Genomic DNA, 17,858 nt, shown 5'->3' on the forward strand with positions numbered 1-17,858 from the left:
GGTCCCTTGAATAGGGGCACGGAGCGGACACGCTGCGTGCCATTTTTCACACTCCCATGCATAAGTGTCACGTACCCTTTAGCTTGTATTTTGTGAATATTATCATACTGTACATTCCCGTGTTGCGCCTTTCGCATATGTGTCACGCACATTGGAAAACCAACGGACGGTCCGAGTCACCTTCTTTAATACATACGTCGGGCACTTTGCTACCCCAAGATGTTGTATCTAAGAAGGAGACAATTTCCTGGGCTCCCGTGTTAATAAATTGCATCTGTGTCATATGCATTTCTTCATGCATTCATCCATTCCACTCATGATAGATATCGGAGTTTTGATTCGCACTAGATTTTATTTCACTTTAGTAAAACATGGGATCAAGTCAAAAGCCTTCGCTTAAAAAGAGGTTCTATCAAGTCAAAATCAAGAGCTTAGAGGTCACTAGTTTAGGAGAGTTGGGGCGATTAATGGGTCAACTTCAACGACAAGCCTTCCGCAAAGCCTATGGTAAGATTTGGGACCTAGCTAGGGTAGAAGTCTCCATGGAACCGATTGCATCCCTTTCCCAGTATTATGACCAGCCCCTAAGGTGCTTCACATTCGAGGACTTCCAGCTAGTGCCAACTGTGAAAGAGTTTGAAGAAATCCTGGGATGCCCACTGGGAGGAAGGAAGCCATATCTTTTCTCTGGGTTCTATCCCTCCACGACAAGAGTTGCCAAGGTAGTGAAAATCTCAGCACAAGAGTTGGACCGTGTAAAGCAAAACAGAAATGGAGTAGTCGGAGTATCAAGGAAGTGTTTGGAGGAAAGGGCAAAGGCCTTGGAAAATCAAGGCGAATGGGCTTTCTTTTATTGACATCTTGGCGCTTTTGATCTTTGGAGTTGTCCTCTTTCCAAATATAGAAGGGTTAGTGGACCTAGCAGCGATTGATGCTTTCCTCGCCTTTCATCATGGCAAGGAAATCCCGGTCGTTGCCATTTTGGCCATGCATGACACGTTCAATCAGAGATGTGAAAAGAGCGGCGCAAGAATTGTTTGTTGTACACCGGCTCTCTATGTGTGGCTGGTTTCGCACCTTTTTTTTCCAAGAAGGTAGGCTCGTCTATCCGCTACAAGGTCACCGCTCGTGCGTCGAAAAAAAGAAAGACGAATTGGGACCAACTCTTGGCTAGCATAGAGGGGCGTCTGTTAATTGGTTCCCTCGCTAGAAGGAAGGAAGAATCAGGATTCTATCTTCATGCGAAGGATTTCCAAATGTTCCCTTAATGGGAACAAGGGGTTGTATAAATTATAATCCTGTCCTCACCACGGGGTTTCAGTGACCCCAATGCAAAGGTACTCCAAGGAGTTCGCAAGGCATGTGATGCGGTGTGAAGAAAGGACAGAGAGCTTAGGGGAAGCAGTAATGGGATCATCGGCGGCTATCATAAGTGGCTTAGAGTCCGGACACAAGGATTGGATTGGCTCCCAAATCTAAAGACTGTGAGAGACGATGAGGTTAAAGCTTCGGAAGAAAGTGATGAGGTACAATCCCTAAAGGCAGAGCTTGAAAGAGCCCGGGTAGTCGAAGAGAAGTTCAAGTCCATAGCCATCAAAGTCTGAAAAGAGTATGATGAACTAAGGGACGTCAATATGGCCACAGCTGAAGCCTTGGAACGAGAAACCAAGAAGGCCCGAAAGGAAGAACACGACCAAAACAAGTTTTGAGGGGCTTTATAGGGCAGCAATAGTGAGCTCAAACTCTGAAGAGGTGAAAGGAATCATCATGGGTCAAAGGCATGATCTGGAAGGACGAGCTAAAGGCTTGCCTTAGGTCGAAAAGAAATTTGTCCCAACAGTTAAAGTGAGACTGAAGGGAATATGTGGGCCATCATCGATGAGTGCAAAGAGAAGCTAAATCTAGCGGCGACTCACGAGCAAAGGCTAGAAGATGAGTACGCCAAGATATCAGCAGAAAGGGAAGCAAGGGAAAGGGTAATTGATTCATTGCACCAAGAGGCAACCGTGTGGATGGACCGATTTGCTCTTACCTTGAGCGGGAGTCAAGAACTTCCCCGATTGCTAACCAAGGCCAAAGCAATGGTGGACACCTACTCCGCTCCCGAGGAGATCCACGGACTTCTCAGCTATTGTCAACATATGATAGACTTAATGGACCATATGATTAGAAACCGCTAGGAAGTTTGTATTGTCGCTCAGATCTTGACTAGTTATAACTTTTTGAATAAAATGAGTTTATCCCACGTTTTTACTCCAAAAATCAGTGCGAATCAAGTCACTCCCGCATTTTATCCCTAGCATGCATTGTATGTTGGTCTCGTCCTTTGTCACAGGAAGCCGGAAGGTCCATATCACCTTCTTAATTGTACACATGGGACGCTCCGCCCCCAAATGCGCAAGTAAGAAGAGATAATTTTCCGGGCTCTCATGTCCGTAAAATGCGTTCATATCATGCATCGCGTAAGCATCTCTTCATAGCATCATAATGAACATATCGTTCCTGCATTTGTCCGTTATCACATTCCCATTTTGCATGAGTCATTGCATCATGCATATACGTTCAACAAACTTTTTGATCTGCAAAATTGCATACCATTTGTTTTCATCCTTGCATTTTCCTCTGTAAAACAAAAACAAAAAAAGGGGGGAGTGTGAAACTTCACACTACATTCTTAGTTGCATGTGTTAGGCACCATGAGCCAACCATGTTGGGATCATAAACCCATTTCACTTAAAAACAAAATGATTGAACATGGTACCTAATGCATGTTTAACTAAGAAAGGATGTTTCTTCGGGCATCTCAATTTCATAATTACATTTTCCATGCATAGCTTAAAGTATGCCCGAGTCATTCATCCCTATGAGATGTTGTTGAAGTATTGGCGATCAGAATTGCCATTCCTTGGATTATAGGGTTGAATCAAGCTCATGCTTTTACAAAAAGGTTCATCAAGTCAAGTTGAAATATGGAAGTAACCGTCTTGCAAAATTGGGGCAAAAGATGAATCGAGTCACATCACTGCTTCGTCTACTGCCAAACATATTTAGGATTGTTGATGTCCTTGTTACTTCCAGTTTCACCTTGACAAAGATGTCATGGACCATGTTGAAAATCTAAATTGATTCAACCCCATATCCTGCGTAAAAATTCGCAATACTTCAACTGTACATCATTCGCATACATCCATGCTTTTCATTGGTTGCATTCCTCATTGCATTCTTTCCTTGAAAAATAAAATAAAATAAAATAAAATGAACTTAATCATTGTTATCAAAAAGAAAAGGACACGCTTTACGGCGCCCTTACCGAACTCGTGCTAGAGCTAGAGTAATGGGTGAAGCAGAGGAGGTGCAAGAGAAGATGAAGGCCGACATGGAGGCCATGAAAGAGCAAATGGCCACAATGATGGAGGCCATGATGAGCATGAAGAAGATAATGGAAACCAATGCGGTTATAGTTGCCGCTACTAGCGCTATCGCTAAGGTGAACCCGATGCTCCCATCTGGCCTCAAGCAAATGAATCATCCAACCTCAAATATGTTAGGCAAAGATTTGGGAAGTACGGACGACCCCATGATGTGCAAATTCAAAACAAGCACGCCTTCCCATCATATGGCTTGCCTCCCGACTATACACCACCCAATGTGGCATACACTCTCAATGAAAATCTCAAATAACTCCACTCCCATACTCATTAAGAGCCAACAACCTCAATCTGATCATGTGCATGTCTCTCGACCCATGGAGGAGACGCATGAAATTCCCCACCACGATCTAGCGACTTCGAGCCTTGCCTCGGATATGCCGCTGAAGGGCAAGCAGTTGGTGGTGTATCCCTGCAAAACACTTTGGAGGGCCCTCAGTGTCACCCACAACCACAACCCTCACATTCCACAGCAGTTAAAAACCCTCATGCAATGGCAGAAATGGGAAAGAGGAAAGGCTCAGGGCCATTGAAGGAGGTAAAGATTATGCCTTTCCTAACCTAGAAGAGTTGTTCCTAGTACCCAATATCATCACCCCTCCCAAGTTCAAGGTGCTGGACTTTGACAAGTACAAGGAGACTACTTGCCCCAAGAACCATCCAAAGATGTATTGTCGGAAGATAAGGGCATACACAAAGATGAGGAACTGCTAATACATTTCTTCCAAGAAAGTCTTACTGGGGTAGCTGTTACCTGGTACACTAACTTGGAACCTTCCCGAGTCCATACTTGGAAGGACCTAATGATTGCCTTCGTTAGAGAGTATCAGTACAATTCTGATGTGGCTCCGAATAGGATGCAACTACAGAACATGTGCAAAAAGGGGGCACGAATCTTTCAAAGAATACACCCAAAGATGGAGAGACTTGGCAACTCAAGTAGCACCCCCAATAACAGAGAAAGAGATTATCACAATGATAGTAGACACGTGACCGGTGTTCTACTATGAAAAATGGTGGGTTACACACCTTCAAGTTTTATAGATTTGGTCTTCGCCAGCAAAAGGATCGAAGTGGGTCTGAAAAGAGGCAAATTTAATCATCCTGCTTGGACGAATGAGAAAACTGGGGCAAATGAAGAGGGTGAGAAAGAAGGAGAAACCCATGTTGTGACTGCCATTCCTATACGGCCAAGTTTCCCACCAACCCAACAATGTCATTACTCAGTCAATAACAAACCTCCTCCTTACCCACCACCCATTTATCCACAAAGGCCATCCCTAAATCAACCACAAAGTCTGTCTACCGCACTTCCAATGACGAAGACCACCTTTAGCACAAACCAAAAAACACCAACAAAAAGGAATTTTGCAGCAAAAAGCCTGTAGGGTTCACCCCAAATTCCGTTGTCATATGCTAAACTTGATCCCATATCCACTCGATAACTCAATGGTAGCCATAACCCCAACCAAGGTTCCTTAACCTCCATTTTTCTAAGGATACGACTCGAACGCAACGTGTGCTTATCATGGAGGAGCCCCTGGGCATTCCATTGAGCATTGTATGACCCCGAAGCATAAAGTGTGAAGTCTAATTGATACGGGCTGGCTGAAATTTGAGGAGAATCGCGTGTAAATCTTGACATTGACGAGAGATGCCACACATGGGGCAATTTTGAAAGCCGTTGTTAGATGTCTCTAATGACTCATCAGGATTTTCAAGTGCAAGCCATTGGTCAGTTTGCTCAAGCGACCTGTGCTCCTGAGTTTGGACTTCCAAGACCGTTCAATCAGAGATTACTCGTCTTGCACGTTGGTGGGGTTGCCGTAAAACAACGAGTAAAGTTCAAAACAAATTCCAAAACAAATAAGTTTCAAAAAGAAAAAAAGGAGCATTTGATTGACTGTTTTCAAGACGTTCATGTGACCTCATTCCGGAAAGTTTGTCTTTTTAGAGAGAAGTGAGTTATCAAGAATAGGATGTTGGACAAATGGCCTCAGTTACCTTAAGAAAAAGGGGGGTTGAATTAAGATGCAAAGACTATTCCCCAATTGAACTATCACTCTCTCTTTTCGGATTAACAATGCACACAGGGATAACCCTTCCCTTATGTTCAGGAATCCTCTACAACAAGAGACCCACGGTCTCTTAAATCCTTTTTCAGAAATAAGAAGAAGATGAAATCTCTCTTAAAAGAGGTATATTGTAAAATGAAGATCAATCAAAAATTCCTTATTGAATATGCAAGTGGTTGACCAAGGAATCTTTTGAGAGGATAAGACATTTCAGTTCAGAAAAACTCTTGGTCTTTCGAGAGGATAAAACTGTTTGGGCAATGAAAACTCTCTTTAAAACATTTGAATGGCCGTTCATAAAACATTTGAATAGATATGTCTCTTGGAAATTATTTTCTGAAAATCCCCTCTGGTAATCAATTACAAGACTTATGTAATCGATTACAGGTTTTAAAAATTTGAATTAAAACATTTTCAACTGCTGGTAATCGATTACCAGAGAGCAAATCTCAAATTGAAATGATAGAATTCTTTGGTCAAACCTTTTGCTTGTTTGGAAACTTCTTCCTAAAGATTCTAAGAGATCAAACTTGATCATATATCTTGACTTTCTTGGATTCTTGTCTTGAATAAAACTTAGAAGCACTTGATCCTTTAGCATCATCAAGACATCAAAACATCTTGCTTCTACATAGGAGTCATTTGACTTAATCCATCAACTGAAAGATCCTTCAACTATTTCTCGTCCTTGGAAAATTCTTTTTGCAAGAATCAACTGCTTCTTTCATTCTTCCTCACTACGAGGTCGTGAAAACAAGACAACACTTGGTACCTCTAAGCCCTACACTGGGGCAACGAAAGGCACCATGCAAAAACCTCAAGCGAACCTAGGGGCAGATTAGAAGTTCTCACCCAATAGGTTCCCTCCTACAAGGTCATGACGAAAGACAACGATTGGTACCTCAAAGCCTTACACTGGGGCAATGAGGGGCACCGTGCATGAGCCTCAAGTGAACATAGGGGCCGATCAAAAGTTCTCACCCATCGATGTTTTTAACAAAAAAAGGGGGACAAACCCTAGGATTTCAATGGATTGATCAAACATCAAACGACTCCATTCCCGTCACTCCAAAACGGTCAAGTGACTAAATCAAACAGAACATACACTCTGAGGGAGTTCCCGGAGAGATTTGCAAAAAGATAGGATGAGGTTGCATGAATTATCACCTCTTTCAAAAGGACAGTCAATCTGTGTTTTCCAAAAAAAATAAATCAAAATCAAAATCACAAAATAGGGAAAGAATGTCATGAACATTGTACAACTTTCCATTACATTGCATTGTTTCATATGAAGTCCGCATTTACCAAATTTCACGACAAAGGTTGCATGCATCTGCATCCCTAAAAATCATGTTAACTGCATAGATTTCCTACATCTAATGTCCAAATCTTGTGGATTTGGGATGACCGGCCCTCTCGATGAGTCGATATCTTGCTTTCTCATAAGGGTGGACCCTTGGGTACTTGTACCTATCACCTTGAGAGGACTACATTTCCTCGCCATCAGAGGACTGCATGTCCTCACCTTCGTAGGGCTACACGCCCTCGCCATCAGAGGACTGCATGTCCTCACCTTCAGAGGGCTACACGCCCTCGCCATCAGAGGACTGCATGTCCTCACCTTCGAAGGGCTACACGCCCTCACCTTTAGAGGACTACATGTCCTCGTCAACAGAGAGTTGTACGCCCTCACCTTGAGAGGACTACACGTCCTCGCCAACAGAGAGCTGCACGCCCTCACCTTGAGAGGACTACACGTCCTCGCCAACAGAGGGCTGCACGCCCTCACCTCTAGAGGACTACACATCCTCGCCTTGAGAGCGCTGCACGCCCTCACCTTTAGAGGGCTACGTGTCCTCATTTTCAGTGTGCTCCACATCCGCACCTTAAGAGAATTTAAGGTCCTCTGTCCTTAAATGCTTAAACGAGACTTGCACTCCCGGTTAAGGGACCAGTAGTTTCCTTTTAACGGTTCCTGGGCCACACCCTAATATTGGAGGAGGGCCAACTGTGCGAGCACAACCAGAGAGGGAGGCTATCACACAGCTACTATGCATACCGGGGCAAGATTTCACCCGTGCCGCCGCAAAGAGACGAGTGCGGATCATGCGCACCAACATGACCACTCTTACACAGATATAGATGACATTGCTACTTAGCAACATTCTGCCCAGCGACCGCAATGCCAATCTCCCCCTGCAAAAGTATCAGTTGGTCTGTGTCATCCCGACATGGGTAAGTATGCATATGGTTCAACTGATTTCTGATGCCATCTATTATTTGCAGGGATCGCACCCACAAAGACACCCAGTGGACCTGAAGAAGTCCAACAGGGTCCTGGGGTTTCCAGCTCTGGTTACGGGCCTCTATCAGTCCTACAGGGTGCCCATACCCCCCCTAGCAAGGTCATGCCATCCCGACATAGGTGAGTATGCATATGGTTCAAACTAATTTCTGATGTCATCTATTGTTTGCAGGGATCGCGCCCGCAAGACATCCAGTGGACCCGAAGAAGTCCAACAGGGTCCTAGGGTTTCCAGCTCTAATTACGGGCCTCTGTCATTTCTACGGAGTGCCCGTCGACCCCAGCAAGTTCATCAGGCCCCTATTAATCGGGCTTTCATCAAGAAGTACTGCGCCCTCAGGTAGACGCAGGGCGAGACACCACAGTAGCATTAGGATGGCCGGTAGCGGGCAATAGACGCACCGCCACCACCTTTAGAGTTCACCTCTGCTCATCCACAAAAAAGTTAGAGCGTTGCCTACGACACATGGCCGACCCATAGGCGACCAAGTCCAAAGCCAAAGGTAAGCAAAGTACTAGGTCAGTGACCGACAAGTCATAAGGCGTCCAGCTAAAGACGTTAAAGAAGCGCTACTAGGAGGCAACCTAGTACCTTTTGAATCTATGCTTGTTATTTGATCACTTTTTATAGTAGGACGCACCTAGTTGCTCATGATCCTGGGGATTTAAATAAAACAAGCGCAAGCTCGGAAGGTAGTCATACCTCACAAAATATATATATGTATGTTTAGGTAGTGAAAATACCTTAGATATGCATGTATGTAAACAAAAAAATACTTCACAAAATATATATATGTATGTTTAGGTAGAGAGATACCTTAGATGTGCGTGTATGTAAACAAAAAAATACTTCACAAAATATATATGTATGTTTAGGTAGAAAGATACCTTGGATATGCATGTATATAGCAAAAATACCTTACAAAACATATATATGTATGTTTAGGTAGCAAGATACCTTGGATATGCATGTATATAGCAAAATACCTCATGAAAAAAAAGAGAAGAAAAAAAAAACAAACAAGAAAAAGAAATAAACAAATAAAAAAAAGAGAGAAAAAAGAAAAATAAGTTGTCTAGCTGAAAAACCAACATGCTTTTGAAAAGAGATGACTTCCAACTTTTCTTTGAAGAAAAATTCGCTGATCATAGCTAGTTTTTGAAAAAAAAATGTGTGTACACCTGAAGGGTGAATGCTGTGAAATTTTCCCGGACGCCCGAAATGGACTTGGATGAATGCACAAATGGATAAAAGAACATATTTTGGAAACATTGGGTTGACTAAAATAGAGGAAATGAATCCTGAGCCCTAGCATCACATGACCATAAAAATTTGACACTTGAGTGTCCGCATAGGTGCATGCATGACCAGTTTTGCATAAAATTTCCAAATCATCATTTTTGCATTTGTGTCATGGAAATAATGTGGGGCATCCCTTTTTATCCTTGAACCAAACCAAACCCTGACATGTATCATGTCTAGCCATTCTACAAGCCTTGAGCCAAAATCCTGACTCACCATAAACCTTACCCTCGGAAGCAAAAAAAAAGAAGGAAAGGAAATTTCCAATCAAAGAGAAAGCAAAAAAGGAAGGAAAGGAAATTCCCAATCAAAGAGAAAGCAAAAAAAGAAGGAAAGGAAATTCCCAATCAAAGAGTGGGAGAAAGAGAAAAAAGAAAAGAAAGGAAATTCCCAATCAAAGAGTGGGAGAAAGAGAAAAAAGAAAAGAAAGGAAATTCCCAATCAAAGAGTGGGAGAAAGAAAAAAGAAAAGAAAGAAAATTCCCAACCAAAGAATGGGAGAAAGTAAAAAAGAAGGAAGCTCCTGGTCAAAGAAACTAGAAGAAATGTGCAGAGAGGTCTTTGGACCAGACAATATCTGAACAGTACAGAATTGTCATCAAATGAACAAAAGAAAGAAAAGGAAACCATGACCTAAAGTGGTCTTCTCCCTTTGATTACCAACCAAAATCCTGTGCGTCGGTGACTTGTTCGCCTCGCGCAAAACCAAAACAGAAAAGGAAAAGGCAAAAAATAATCAAAAGCCGAAAAACTCCCCAAAAGAACCCATTCCCAAGGGAAGTCCTATTTGATCCATGATCACACATGTAATTTTTGATTTGATAGGAAATAATTTGCAAAGTCAAGTCATGACATATCTATGGTTCGGAATTAGGATGAAACACTTACCTGTGCGAGATTGATACACTTTGAGTGGATTTCTTCTATTTTTGTCGAACCCAGTGTTTCCTCTAAATGGTCATTTAGAAACGAAATGCTAACATCCAAAATCTCATTTATGGTTATGAGAAAATGTCGTCAGCATACTCTCCTTCCCCGGTAGACGCATTGTTTTTCACTCAAAAAGGCATATGCTGCTCTAATCAGTTGGAATATTTGTCTCTTTGCTAAAGCATGCTTGCATTTTAGTGGAGAAAACACCGAGACTTTTTCAAGTCTCACAAGTTATCCAGAACTACGTAGGTCTGAGTTCCTCATTGGGGGATACGTAGGAGCAAGAGCCTCGCTTTTGTCGACCGCACCGCTTTTTGTTGCCATGACCCAAGAGCTGGTAACCCGCGGAGACACCTTACGGTTATCCGCACCTCGTCATTCAGTCACCCCAAGTGTGATTGACGAGCAGAGGCCAATATGGTCATCTGCGCCCTTTCCGGAGATGTCAGCATTTTTCGATGGAGACTTTTCAAGTCTCACAAATTATCCAGAACTACGTAGGTCTGAGTTCCTCATTGGAGGATACGTAGGAGCAAGAGCCTTGCTTTTGTCGGCCGCCCCATAATCTTTGTCATACTGACCCTGAGGTCATGTGACATGCACCCTTGTGTCATCCAGAGGCGGCGGGCCCGATGATACGCGGAGATACCTTACGGTTATCCGCACCCTTTTGTCATCCAGAGGCGGCGGGCCCGATGACAAGCAGAGACAAAATTTGGTCATTCTGCACCCTTGTGTCATCCAGAGGCGGCGGGCCCGATGATACGCGGAGATACCTTACGGTTATCCGCACCCTTTTGTCATCCAGAGGCGGCGGGCCCGGTGATACGCGGAGATACCTTACGGTTATCCGCACCCTTTTGTCATCCAGAGGCGGCGGGCCCGATGACAAGCAGAGACAAAATTTGGTCATTCTGCACCCTTGTGTCATCCAGAGGCGGCGGGCCCGATGATACGCGGAGATACCTTACGGTTATCCGCACCCTTTTGTCATCCAGAGGCGGCGGGCCCGATGACAAGCAGAGACAAAATTTGGTCATTCTGCACCCTTGTGTCATCCAGAGGCGGCGGGCCCAATGATACGCGGAGATACCTTACGGTTATCCGCACCCTTTTGTCATCCAGAGGCGGCGGGCCCGATGACAAGCAGAGACAAAATTTGGTCATTCTGCACCCTTGTGTCATCCAGAGGCGGCGGGCCCGATGATACACGGAAATACCCGAGTGGTTATCCGTATAAACATTCTTTTGCTATCTGTAAGACAGAACGCTTGATAGCATGCAGAGACTGACATAGTCTTCTGCACCTTTTGTTCCTCCGGGAACAACAAGTCATTTACATGCGGAAATTTTATGGTCACCCGCGACTCTCGTCAACCGAGAGGAGCGAAATTAGTGTCATACCCTAATTTTCGTCCGGGGACCTTTGCTTGATGACATGCGACCTTTCTTTGGTCCTTGTGAGGTGCTTGGCACCCATCATTAGGCGACTTGTGAAATTCCGGGAACGACAAGTCATGGTCACCCGCGACTCTCGTCAACCGAGAGGAGCGAAATTAGTGTCATACCCTAATTTTCGTCCGGGGACCTTTGCTTGATGACATGCAACCTTTCTTTGGTCCTTGTGAGGTGCTTGGCACCCATCATTAGGCAATTTGTGAAATTCCGGGAACGACAAGTCATGGTCACCCGCGACTCTCATCAACCGAGAGGAGCGAAATTAGTGTCATACCCTAATTTTCGTCCGGGGACCTTTGCTTGAAGACATGTGAACTTTCTTTGGTCCTTGTGAGGTGCTTGGCACCCATCATTAGGCGATTTGTGAAATTCCGGGAACGACAAGTCATGGTCACCCGCGACTCTCGTCAACCGAGAGGAGCGAAATTAGTGTCATACCCTAATTTTCGTCCGGGGACCTTTGCTTGATGACATGCGACCTTTCTTTGGTCCTTGTGAGGTGCTTGGCACCCATCATTAGGCAATTTGTGAAATTCCGGGAACGACAAGTCATGGTCACCCGCGACTCTCGTCAACCGAGAGGAGCGAAATTAGTGTCATACCCTAATTTTCGTCCGGGGACCTTTGCTTGATGACATGCGACCTTTCTTTGGTCCTTGTGAGGTGCTTGGCACCCATCATTAGGCGATTTATGAAATTCTGGGAATGACAAGTCATGGTCACCCGCGACTCTCGTCAACCGAGAGGAGCGAAATTAGTGTCATACCCTAATTTTCGTCCGGGGACCTTTGCTTGATGACATGCGACCTTTCTTTGGTCCTTGTGAGGTGCTTGGCACCCATCATTAGGCAATTTGTGAAATTCCGGGAACAACAAGTCATTTGCATGTGGAGATTTTATGGTCACCCACGACTCTCGTCAAATCGAGAGGAACGAAATTAGTGTCTTATCTTTACTTTCCTTTTATCTCCAATAAAAGACAAGTAAAGAGGGGCAACTGTCATACCCTAATTTCGTCCGAGGACCTTTGCTTGATGACATGCGACCTTTCTTTGGTCCTTGTGAGGTGCTTGGCATCCATCATTAGGCAATTTGTGAAATTCCAGGACATGCCGAAAAACCAAAAAATATTGATGCACAATCCGTAAGTTTCCGTGACACACCGGAAATCAAATGGAAGCATCGTTGCATAATTAAGTGAGGTTTCGTAACATTCCGTAAGTCAAAAAGGGGATGATTATGTAATCCACAAGGTTCCGTAACATTACGGAAAGAAAACAAGTATCGTTACGAAATTCGTAAGTTTCCGTAACTTTACGAAAAAAGAATCACCAAAAAAAAAAAGCAGAGGGGGGTGTACTTAGTAAAAATGGGGGTGCAAATAGCACCCAGGCCCACTTGGGCCCTCCAGAATATTCCTCCAGAAGGTTGTTGCTTCTGGAGGAAGCAACCTGGCTCGCCTGGGCGAGCTGGGCGGCAACCACCTCCCCTATTTTGCTATAAATAGGGGAGGAAGTGAAGAAGAAAAGGGTTCAGCCCCTTAGGCACTTCTCTCTCTTTCGAATTTGCTTGGAAAAATTGTTTCCGTGAAGAAAATCTAAGCCGAGGCGCTTCCGAAACGTTTCTGTAACGTTTTCCGTGAGGAATTTCGCAAAGGTTTCAACCGTTCTTCGACGTTCTTCATTCGTTCTTCATCGTTCTTCGATCTTCAATGGGTAAGTACCTCGAACCAAGCTTTTCGATTCATTCTATGTACCCATAGTGGTCCACATTGTGTTTCGTGCATTTTTATTCTCGTTTTGTTTACTTTTTATACCCCCTGTTGACGTGCTTAAACCATTTTACTTAAGTCATTCCTCGCTTAACTTAAAAATAAAATCAATTTCCACCGAACGTTTGAATTGTATTATCCGTTAACTTCGGTTAAAATGAATTCCGACCGTTCGATCGTGTCGTAACCACGTTGGAAATCAAAAAAGAGGTAAAAAATAATATAATAATAAAAAAAAACATCTTTTAGTAAAATAAAGCGGAAAATCAATCGGACGTTTTCTCTTTGGGATTTCTCATTCTTAATCGAATTGATTAATAACTAAAGTGAAACTAAGGCTAAAATCAACTCGCCTAGTCAAGCTCGTCCATAAAAATAGGCTTTTGAAGTTTGTCATTTCATTTTCTCACTAAGTAAAATGGATCATTTTTAAGGTCCAACGCCTTAAAATGATCACCCCTTGAAGTAAAAAAGAATCACTTGATAAGAAAGAACTACGTAGGTCTGATTTTCTCATCCCAAATTGAGGAATACGTAGGAGCAAAGGGAAACACCCTTGTCGACCACAAAAAAGAAAAAATATAAAAAGGGTATAAAGGATATAAGGACATAAAAGGGAACGTAAGAATCAAAGTCATGTTTGCACATTCGATTAAAGGCTGTCGTCCCTTGGGGCAGACGTGTGGGGTGCCAATACCTTCCCCGTGCGTAAATACAACTCCCGAACCTTTCACTTAAAAGTTCGTAGATCGCGTCTTTTCCGGTTTTTCCGACGTTTTCCTCAAAAAAACGTTGGTGGCGACTCCGCGCGTATTCCTTTCGTGGAACACGCATCCCGCGAGTCACGCGTCGCCCTCCCGCCGAAGGGTAGGTTGCGACAACCGTAAATAACATGACTTCGTTAACATCGGTTTTTTGAAAAACCGATGTTAAAGTGAGTTGGTTAACATCTGTTTCTTAGAAACTGATGTTAATGTGACTTCATTAACATCGGGTATTGGAAGAAAAAAACCAACATTGTATTATCCTATTTATAATATTTTTTGTGACTTATTATGATTCATAAATCTAGCCACAACTCAGCACCACAACTCAATTTCTTCATAGGCATCATATAGGAAACTTATAAAACAAAAAAATTTCAACAACAAGACTACTTCTAGGAATTGATTTAGAACATGTTATGAACTAAATAACATGCATCAATACATGAAAAAAAATGTATTTAGAATTCAATCAACAAAATTAAAATTGAACACAAACTTTGAACATAATGTGACAATTATTATGACTAAACATGGCACTAAGACAACATAAATGAAGTGATTTACACTTAGATTTTTTGTTTTCTTTTCTAATAAATATTTTGCTAGAAAATTGAAATCTAAAGGTTCAGAACAAGAATATTATGACTGAAAAATTATAGAACCTAAAAGATGTAGAGGAAGGAATTAAAGTGAATTGACCGAACAAAAGGATAGAGGAAGCAAAAGAACATCACCTTGATGAAGATGCTCTTGATACCACATGATGTAGCTCCATGTAGAGCTTGTAGGCCTTGGATCTTCTTCATCAATGGAGTCCTTTGCTTCTTGAAGATCAATGGCAACGAAATGGAGAAGGAGGAAAGGTGATTGGAGATGGCACTTCAAGGAGAAGATGAGTCAAGAACAAGCTCACCACCATATGAAGTCATGGATAAGAACTTGAAGGTAGGAGAAGATGAGTGAAGGGAGAGGGAGAGAAGAGGCACGAAATTTATGCCTCAAATGAGGTATGAACTTTGAAGTGTAATTTCTCAAATGATAAAAGTTGAAAAAATGCACACACAAGGCCTCTATTTATAGCCAAAGTGTCACACAAAATTCAAGGGAAATTTGAATTTCTATTCAAATTTCACTTGAATTTGAATTTGAATTTGTGGAGTCAAATTTGTAGCCAAAATTTCACTAATTATGATTAGTGAATTTTAGCTATGGTTTAGCCCACTAATCCAAGATCAAGTCCAAGATTCTCCAATAAGTATGCTTAGGTGTCATGAGGCATGTAAAGCATGAAGGGCATGCACAAAGTGTGACTATATGATGTGACAATGAGGTGTAGCAAGCAAATACTCACCTCCCCCTTAGAAAGGTCCAAAATTTAATTGGATTAGGCTTCTCCCAATTCAATTAAATTTCTTTCCCAACACACGCACATCAAATAGTGCACTTAATGCATGTGAAATTACAAAACTACCCCTAATACAGAACTAGTCTAGGTGCCCTAAAATACAAGGGCTGAAAAATCATAAATTATCATAGAAGAAGACTTGTTGAATTGTTGGGATCTTTGTTGGTTTAATATGAGTTGAGAATTTGATGAGTCTCACAGTTTATGGGCTTTGGTCTTATCATCTTGGGTTTCGATCTCTATTAATTGTGGGCTACCTTTGATCAACTGATCTATCTTGTGAAGTTAAGGTCAATTGAGTCATGATCCAATACTCAAACCTTGGCCTAACTAATCAGGTGTCACCCAATACAATGTACATTTAAGAATTAATTTCGGTATTAAATTATTTTCTTGTAATCAACTAGTATTTGAGGTTTCTATTTGGTATACCCAATTAATAATCTTCCATTCAGATTGACCCATTTGTTTAATAACATCATAACTCTACTTATCAAATCCTAGAACTTAGTTTAAGGACCCAACCATTGAACAACTTGTCACAATTACTTTTGGTTTTCTATATATGTTAGATAAGCTTGGTTATAACTTTTTGATAAATCGCTACTTGACTGTTTTTGGACCCCAATTTTTGTCCCTTTTTTTACTTTATTTTGTTTATAGAACTCATGGGTATGTGTTCATAATGAATAGTTAAAGAGGGAAACTGATAAAGAGGCAAGAGCACCAAAAGAGAGAAGAAAAGGAGGATTTCCAAACTTCTTCATTGAGCATGGCCTTTGCTGGCCTCCACGCTACAATTTAATTTCCGTAGTATAAATAGAATTGTAAAAACACATTTTAGGTTAAGCTTTATTTAATTTTACAAACAATAGACCTTTAGAGAGAAGAACCAAACTGGGAACAATTGGGGTCCAAATTTGTAATGGGTTTTTGATCTCATTTATTCTTAATGCAATTTTGTATGTTGTTTGGCTAAACCACTAAGAACTTGGATTGTGATGTAGTTGTACCCATGTACTCTAATTCTTCTTTTTAATAAAGTTCTTTGATGTTATTTAGTTAATTGTGTCTTTCTAGTGCTTTCACTTCCATATTGGAATTTATTACTCTAACTCTTGGTTAGTTGTGTGTTAGAGACCATCTACTCATAATTAACTGACATGTATAATGATAAGGTTTATAAAACTTGCATGACCAAACTAGCGGTATGAGCCCCCTTTTTACAAATCTCTCTATAATTCTCATAAACCCTACATTAAATCCCAAATAACCAATGCAGGACTGATTTAGGGGGGAAGAGTTTTCTCAGACCTTGACCATAAGCTGACAATTAAATGAAGAGGTACTAGGTGATTAATTGGTGCTTGAGTTTTTGAATTAAAATAGGAATTATGGGATAAACAGTACATGCAAAATCATAATCCGAGTCATCTCTATTCATGTATATTTCTTTGAAATTGTTGTTTGTCCTTAGTTTTATTATCGTAAACACAATCATAACCAATTCCCACACTCAAGATAAAAATCTAAAATTATTTTGTTTATGCGATTTGGATTATTTGGGAACACAACTAGTCTTTAGGGTATGGTATCCGTGTAAATCATGAAGATTTTGATGATGTCAAAAAGAATTAAGAATTTGCTTGAGAAAGGGGGAGAATGTAAATCATGCAAGCTTTGATGGTGTTGAGAAGAAATCACATGTTTGTCATTATCAAAAAGGGGGAGAATGTGAATGTATGTATACATGATTTTGATGATGTCAAAAGAAGAATCAAACAAGGCTCATTTTGCTTCAAGATTAATACAAGATTGTTTCAACAAACAAAGCCTTGATTCAAGATTTCTTCAAGATCAAGCCTTGCCTCACAATGAAAGGTTTCAAGTCATTCAAGGCACATGTAATCGATTACCAATACATGTAATCGATTACCAATGGTTTGAAAGATTGTAATCGATTACACATCATATGTAATCGATTACCAGAGACTCTAAACGTTGGGAATTCAAATTTTAAATGAAGGGTCACAACTGTTCAAGAAAGACAACTGTGTAATCGATTACACTAATTCTGTAATCGATTACCAGAGAGGATTTTCATGGAATATCGCCAATAGTCACATCTTTTCATTAGATTTGTGAATGGCCATCAAAGGCCTATAAATAGGTGACTTGGGCACGAATTTTATGCAGAGAGTTTTGCTTGGCAAAAATGTCTTATCCTCTCAAAAGACAATGAGAGAGAGTCCAAAAGAACTTTATTGTCAAATGCTCTCTCAAAAGAAATCCTTGGCCAAACACTTGCAAAATCTATAAGGATTCCTACATGATCTTTATTGTAATATTCTTCTCTTGAAGAGAGAATTCTTCTTCCATTCTTCTTATTCAATGAGATTGGCTAAGAGATTGTG

Source organism: Glycine max, chromosome 20 (assembly GCF_000004515.6).
Source record: "Glycine max cultivar Williams 82 chromosome 20, Glycine_max_v4.0, whole genome shotgun sequence".
Classification (NCBI taxonomy): domain Eukaryota; kingdom Viridiplantae; phylum Streptophyta; class Magnoliopsida; order Fabales; family Fabaceae; genus Glycine; species Glycine max.